The sequence below is a fragment of the Fistularia commersonii genome, chromosome 29, assembly GCF_037954325.1.
Source record: "Fistularia commersonii isolate RoL2024-O1a breed Wild chromosome 29, RoL_Fcom_v1.0, whole genome shotgun sequence".
NCBI classification, from domain to species: domain Eukaryota; kingdom Metazoa; phylum Chordata; class Actinopteri; order Syngnathiformes; family Fistulariidae; genus Fistularia; species Fistularia commersonii.
This window is the reverse complement of record NC_141312.1, coordinates 6,000,001-6,007,781: the sequence shown is the minus strand read 5'-3', so window position 1 is coordinate 6,007,781 and position 7,781 is coordinate 6,000,001.

The window sequence follows — 7,781 nt, the reverse complement described above, 5'->3', positions numbered from 1 at the left end:
GCAACTCGCTGTTTTCATTTATCCCTCGAGAATCCTCCTGTCAGTAATTAGCGAACAATGCCTCTGGTGTGTGTGTGTGTATGTGTGTGTGTTTGCCTGCTGAAGGGACCTAGCACAATGAACACAGAAGAATATATTTGCTTGAATAAATAGATACCTCTTTTCATTATTCACAATAATACATTCACTTCATTCACCCTAAACCTCTAATTATGGTTAACGTCTTCAAGCCTGTGCGTGCACATTGCGCAGGAAGCCCGATTGTTTGGTTTCCAATTAAGTACGGTTCTCTGTAGGTTTAAGAAGCTTTGTAACTACACACATTTGATGAGAATCATCATTAAGGCTCTTTTACTGATATTAAGCAGTTTCCACTCAAATTCCATTGTGTGGGTGTACAATGGCAATAAAACGTCCAGTAATAATACACATGTAGATATTACATTTTTGTAATCGCAGACCATAGTTCAGCTCAGGCGTGTATTTTTTATCCATACATGACACTCGGGGATGGATAACCTTCTCTGTAACCGCATGATGAACCGACTCGCCGCTCACCTTCAGCGGGACGATGAGAGAACTCGGCGTCCCGGAGTCTCGTCAATGTGAGTGCGTTCGTGAACTTTGACCCCGCTGGCGTGAGGCGAGCGTTGCTTCATTTTTTTTCCAGTCCAGAGCTACGGCACGTTCATGGATGGATGGATGGATGAGGATTATGGTGTCATGTGACACGTGTCCACGTCTAAAAATGCAACATAGCGTCGCTCAACCTTCTTAAATAACTGTTGAGGTGATTTTTTTTTTTTTTTTTTTTTTTTGACTAAAATTATTTTTCTAACTCAAGTCCTAATTCAGAGTTCGGCTCATTTTCTGAAAATCTCGGAAAATAAATATTTTAAGAAGGCGACAATATTCAAATTCACTTAAAATGATTATGGCGAGCATCTTCAGTCAGCAATTCTGGTAATATTTAACTTTTCATTTATGAGGCCGTTTTCCTTCGAGTTACTTCCGTACAACCAGAGACAGGATAGAGAAATTAGGTCAAGTCCAAAATATCTCGTAAGCATTGCTTTTTAAGGTTGAAATACAGGAAGTAGTTTGAAGGAATTATGTAATAGCGCCGGCGCTAACAACCAACAGGCGTGATTTTGACTTCATTTGGAATTTTACAGAAGTTGACGTGTTCTAAATGCATGGCTGACATTTGTTTTTGTTCTGTTCTAAGCGGACGAAGAGTGAAAAGCAGAATGAGAGTTGGAGAGGCACTGAGGTGCTCGAGTCCTTCTTCCCATGTGTTTAGCTGTCATGTCAATAGGGGGGCACCTCTCCATATTAAGTGTGTCCTTGATCCCTTTGTCCTCCAACAGACGCGGTCCGCAATCACATTACACGCACAAACACAAACATGCATGCAACACACGTGTGTATGTGTGTGTGTGTGTGGCACGAGAGCTGTTTTGTATATTCCCACGTCCAAACGTCTCATTCACTCAGCCTGGCCAGTCTCTTTGCCGTCTCATCGTTTTTCCTTCCCCGACACATTACATTTCCCGCTCACGCGCTCTCTCTTTCATGATGGAGCTAATAGGCAGACGAAAACAGACGAAATGGGAAAAGAAATGGGGGTGGGGTGGGGGGGCGGAAAGAAAGACTTCAGACGGAACCCTCATTATTTCCTTTCACGGCACCGGCAACATTGTAATTGGGGAAAAAACCCCGGTGCCTTCTTTCTTCACATGCTCCATTTAAGGCTGATCTAATGAAAAGACCAAGTGATTGATGCCCGATCCCCCCCCCCCCCACCACCACCACCACCACCAGCGTCATTTCACACATTTCCAAGCTGCCCTTCACATTCCTCGTACCTCAGGCCCCCGCGTGACCGGAGCCGACAAATATCAAAGAAAACACAAGCGGCGTCATTTAAGAATGCAAAGCTTTGTGTAGAACTACAAGCTGACCCCTGCTTGTTCACAAGAAGTCTTTACTCCCGCAGGTATTTGATCATTCTGTCGCCCAATCAATAGCGAAGGCACTTGCATGAATGCATCGCTGACGAGCACGGCGTCAACGGCAAGGACACCCGCACGTCGAGACGCCGGCTGGGAGTCGCTTCCCTGCAGAACGACTCTTGCTGCCGAAAAGAGGTTGTCAGCATTTTGTTTGGCAATAAGATTGCAGGTACATGTGTGTGTGTGTGTGTGTGTGTGTTGGTGATGTGACACATGAGATTATATCTGAGCCTTCCTTCCCTGGATGTTTGGGGTGTTCTATTTTTTTTTTTTTTTTTTTTTTTTTACAGAGCTGATGAGCCGACAGGCCGGCCCCTGATTGGCTGTCCAAAGTCAAGGTGAGCTCGACCCTGAACGCCTCACCCTTCATGCGTCTCCTCCCTCCGATACCGAGAGAGACTGTGTTGATCTCCTGAGATGACGACTCCTGATTTATTGTCGCGATTGTGATTTATAGAGGATTAGATGTAATTGTGGCGTTATCACTCAAGTCAGGTTAAATTTTGCTCACAAAGGGAAAACACAGTAGTTACGGCTAACACGCGTAATTAGCCCATTCTCTCGGGGGCTGGACGATTGCCCTGCCGAGCTGGCTGGGAATTAATTGTAAAAAGATGATCGACAAAAAAAGAATATGGATCTTCTTCCTCTTTACCTTTCGGCTGCTCCCTCCACAGGTCGCCGCAGCCGATCCTCCTCCTACGCCCACAAAATTCGTCCGACTGACGTGGATCCTCACATCGTGGAGCTTAGCTTTGCGAGGTGCGCCATTTTCACACTGACCGGTGTGTTTGAGTCACCTGACTCCGGTTCGACATTCATATTCGTGAAAAATCGTGACTTGTCCCCGAAGACCGGATGTTTTGGAGTGTTATGGCGGCGAGAGAGCGAGCAGGACTTTTGCTGAGGTGTGTATTTTAACCCGTCTTTCACTTCTCCCTCGCTTGTAAACATAAACCTCACGCCTCGTACGATTGGTCGACACCATGTGATATTGAGGTCGGACCACCCGTGTGTATTTCCCTGTATGACAGGTGGAGGTTATGAGATTCAGTGTGTGTGTATATTCACGTGGGAATACACACACACACACTTCCCTGTTTATTATTAACAAACTTTCGACAGATGAGGAGACGCGTCGCTCGGGGTCCGGTGTCGGTTTTACTTTGTTTCACACAGTATTGTCTCTGACACGAGGCGGCGGCGAGTAACGAGCGCCTCGTCGAGAAAGATGGAGACCAATAAAAAGCGATTTTATGAAAGCATTATTGGCGCATGCGGGAGCGGGTTTATTATGGGATATTAAACGGATCACAGGAGGAGACCTTTGCCCGCCGTCGGGATTCAAGCGTTACTTCTTCTGGCCTCCTTATTTCCCTCTGAATGGATACAAGTGTGTATGAGCACACACACACACACACACACACACATACATGCACAATGCTGCTTAATTACACTTGGCTCATTAGTATTAATGGTTCTCAATCTGCATCCCTTTCATTATCTCTTTCTCCTTTAATTTCACTTCAAAAAGCTCCCCTTGTGATGTTCGTCAAATTACGTGAAACAACCCGGCGACTCTGTGATCTTTAAACCGCTAACGCCGCGCTAGATAATATTCTCGACACTTTTCACATTGTGTCCATCACACGTCGCTTGGGAGCGTCTCACCCGAACATCCACAATAACAGGCCCGCCCGAGTCTGCGGGAGTGTTTATCTTGGTTTTTATGGCTGCCTACTCGGCTCATCCATTCATTCGTTCTGGACGGCTGTGTCAACCTCGTTTCCAGGCGCGAGGCGGTGGGGTTGAGGGACTCCGCGGGAGTATTTGTCGTCGTTTCAGAAGCCCGAGAAAACCTCTGTAGACTCTCAATAGATCTCAATCTATTGAGGTCTATTGATGATGGCACATCTCAGGCGCCCGAGGAGTCTTGTATCTACCGGTTAGCGGCGTTAGCGCCAGTCCGTCACAGGATCACATATGAAGACATGCAACCGTTCACCCTCTCATTCGCACGTTTGGCCAATTTAGATTCTCCGAATCGCATGTGTCTGGATTGTGGGCGGAAACCAGCGAATCTGCAGAAATCCCACCCCTCCACCCCGTTGGAATCGAACCAGGGACCTTCTTGCTGTGAGGCGGAGGCGCCGACGACGGCGAGATTTATTTTCTTACAGGAATTTATGGAAGGGAATGACGTGCCGGTTCTTCCGCCCCCCCTGGAGACACAAAGAGTCTGATAGCCTTCTGTTTTAAGACTTTTCAAAGTGCAAGACACAAAACACAGGGAGGGATATTAACTATTAATAGCATCTTATTCATATTTAAACTCCCTCCCCGAAATGTTTAGTAACTTTGCATTTTGATTATTTATGGATTTAGTTATATATTTAGTTACTTTTTAATTTCCATTTGGCACGCAGCGGGTTCGACAACCCATCCCGCCAATTTTGCCTGGGAAAAGCAATGAGAGCCTTGTTAGAAAGCTGACCTCCTTTCATATATCCCCAGGGGAGGGATGGAGGTGGAGGTGGTGGAGGATGTGTGAGGTGACGTGTGTGTTGAAGCCAAGCACGGGGGGGGGGGTTGAGAGGATGGAGGCTGAGCTTGTGAATGAGAAAAGGGCAGGAGAAAAGGGAGGAAATTGAAGGGAGGAGATGGAGGTGAGCGGGACAGCGCGTGGAGAATGGAGGGTGAAAAAGGAGAGCAGGTGGAGCTCCTTCACATTCTCCGTTTTTCAGCTTCCCGGTGCCTCGTGCGGGAGGTGATTTACTGGCCGGCGCCGGGCGAGGATCCCCCCCTCTGCGGTCTCTGGCTCGGCGCTGCTTCCCACAAGGGAGATGTTAGCACTTGAGGAAACGCTCGCCTTCTATTCATCTGCTGCCGCAGACCCTTCGCGGGACAGGATATTCCAATATTTTCCGAAAACGACTCACGGCAGTCGATAGGCGCCTCCATCGCCGCTTCGCTAAAAAAAAACACGTGTTTTCAGATTACACGAAGTGAAGCCGAGTCTTAAGTGTCCTCCTCATCCTCTGGAAACCCAAAGCCTCCAGAAGTCAGTCGCTGCTGAAACCAGAGCGCTGTTGTTTGTTACTTTCATCCGTACCACAGATCAAAGAAGTGCATTTCGCAAAAAAAAAAAAAAAAAAAAAAAAAAACTATTAATGAGTTCCGTGTCACTCCGGGGAAGTGATATTTGTGCAGTTATGGAGAGACTGCACCGAATCGGAGGAGCGTCTCTGCAGCGTTCGTGGACCCGAAGGCTTCTGTTGTGGGCTCGGTTTTGCATGCAAAGGTGAAGCCGGGCGTCCCGGAGAGCTGGCTGGGCAGGCGGGGGGGGGGCCAAGGTGGAGATCCCAGGCGGAGGGACGGCTTCTGTTTGTTTCGGAGACGAGACCCACGAGGAAGATGATATTTGCGGCGCGTGAACGTGATTGAGGAACCAATGAGATTGTAGTGTCTGGTTTTGATGAGCACAATGTTTTGGTTCCAGGTTTACTGCTGGAAAGGACATGAACATCCTACTGTGCAAGAAATACTTTAAAGCTGAATTATTTGCATTTATGAGTATTAACTCCCCTGGGTGTACGATCATGTATCAAGTCCCCTTTTCTTAAAAATGTTATGTATTACCATTGCGCATATCATTAGCGGTATTAGCATCATTATTCACAGGATTATAATACATTGAATTGTGGATACAGAATTTGCAGTTGTTTCTTTATTGAAGATTTAAGGAATGAAGTGGAAATCCCATCAAAAGGCCGACGAGGCATAAGAAAATCCCACAACAGTAAATATGAATCTCAGTGCGCAAACAACTTAAAAACAAGTGAAAGGAGAAAACTCTCGGTTTGCGAAACAAAGAGAAGTTTTTCCCAAAGAGAAGGTTTCGAACCACTGAAGTGAGACCAGGCCGGTCCGTAGAAATTCTATTTGAGATAATTCCACATTTAATTCTTATTCTACTACATTATAACACACAGTCACCATTCCTTAATAGCCCCTGAAATCTTAACAGTTGCTTTTTAACACTATTTTCAATTCGCTCTTGCTATCCTTGTGTGGAAGCCTGCGGTAGCCCTGCAGGGCTGCAGCCCGTGGCGGCAGAGGCCATCAAGACTCGCGTCACATGAGACACCGCTACATTAGCGGAGATATATTTGATCACGATTTCATAGAAGTGAACATTGAATTCCGCGATGATGCAATTCGGTCCAATCAACATGTGACTCAGAAAGCTAATATGTTGCCATGGCGATCTCCAGGGGCAGATGAGATGAATATTTCTGTCGCTTGAGTCTGATGTGTTGGTGAAACATGAGCCGCGGCTTATCCCATCTGAAAAGTGTTATGCATTCAAATTAGCTTTACAAAAGGTCAGGTTACTCTACGCAGATACACACACACACGCACACACACACACACACACACACACACACACACAAACACACATCTCCTGGCTCCTCATCAAAAGTAGTTGTCTTTGCTCTCAATGCTCCTCCATCATTCACTTCTTCTCCTTTACTTCACCTTCCCCTTTTCTCTCCCCTCCCCCTTCACCTGTTTCTCCATTCTGGCTCTTTTTCAACTTAAAGGGAAAAAAAGGAGAGGAAAAAAAAAAAATTCCCTGTATCCCAGTGCTCAGTAATGTTTCATTTACTTCAATCTACTTTGATGTTATTTAATTTAGAGAGCCGTGACTTGTGATGGCTCAGCAGGGATTCAGTGTGTGTGTGTGTGTGTGTGTGTGTGTGTGTGTTTGCGTGCCTGAGCTCCATTCTGCATTTTTGGGAGTATGTCTGCGACGCGTGTGCGCCCACACACACACAGACGTTTCCTGCAGCAGAGGAGAAACGATTCACTCCGTCTGAGGGAAAACAAAGCGGCCGGGCGATCCTGCCGCTTCTTTACATGCCTGGTTAAGAACTCGGAGATGCCGAGAGTTGCGGCGGGAAAGGACGACGGCGGCGGTTAATGTTCAAACAGTCGAAGCGCGGAGGAAATGAGGGGTGCGGAATGAGAAATAAATGAGAGAGGGAAGGGAGAAGAAGAGGAGAAATGACCTTGAGGAAGCCAGATAAACAGACGTATTGTGATTCATGGCTTCATGCATTATTGACAGGGGAATTAATCGCTGCAGGGAACCATCTTCACTTTCAATAATCCACCGAAGATTCTGACATCCTGCCATGGATGCCGGCCATAAAGACAAAAGTGTATTCTAAGTTCATCCCAAAGGACGCAGTTGAAGAGGCAGAGGACAGATCTGAAAGTCTGAGATAAAGTGAATTAATGCTTTAGTGTGTGTGATATGTATCTGCTGAAGTGAGACGCCTTGAGCAAAGAGCCGCTTCTTTTATTGGAACATCTCGGCGATAACGCGGGAAATAAAAGTTGGAGATCGATCGCCGTGGCTCGCACTGTACGACGCCGTCACGCACGGACACGGACACGTGTCGTCGTATCACGCCGTTCATCTCCGCTCGCAGTTGTTCGCTTACCAAATGGCTGGAGCGGCTCGTTCGGCGCTTAAATTACAAAATCAATAATGAAAATGACCGCGGGCCGGTGCGGGGAAAATACAAGATATTCGTTCAGGACAGCTCTGTATTTTAGCCCAATCGGACAGACAGGGGCTTTTTGTCCCTGCCACGTGCCGAGCGCCTTGAACTCTCGCATACCGCGGCCTTGCGTTTGTTTGTTTTTTTTTAACAAGTGAACCTTTGAACCCGGTTGAACGTATAATCCTGTTTTTGG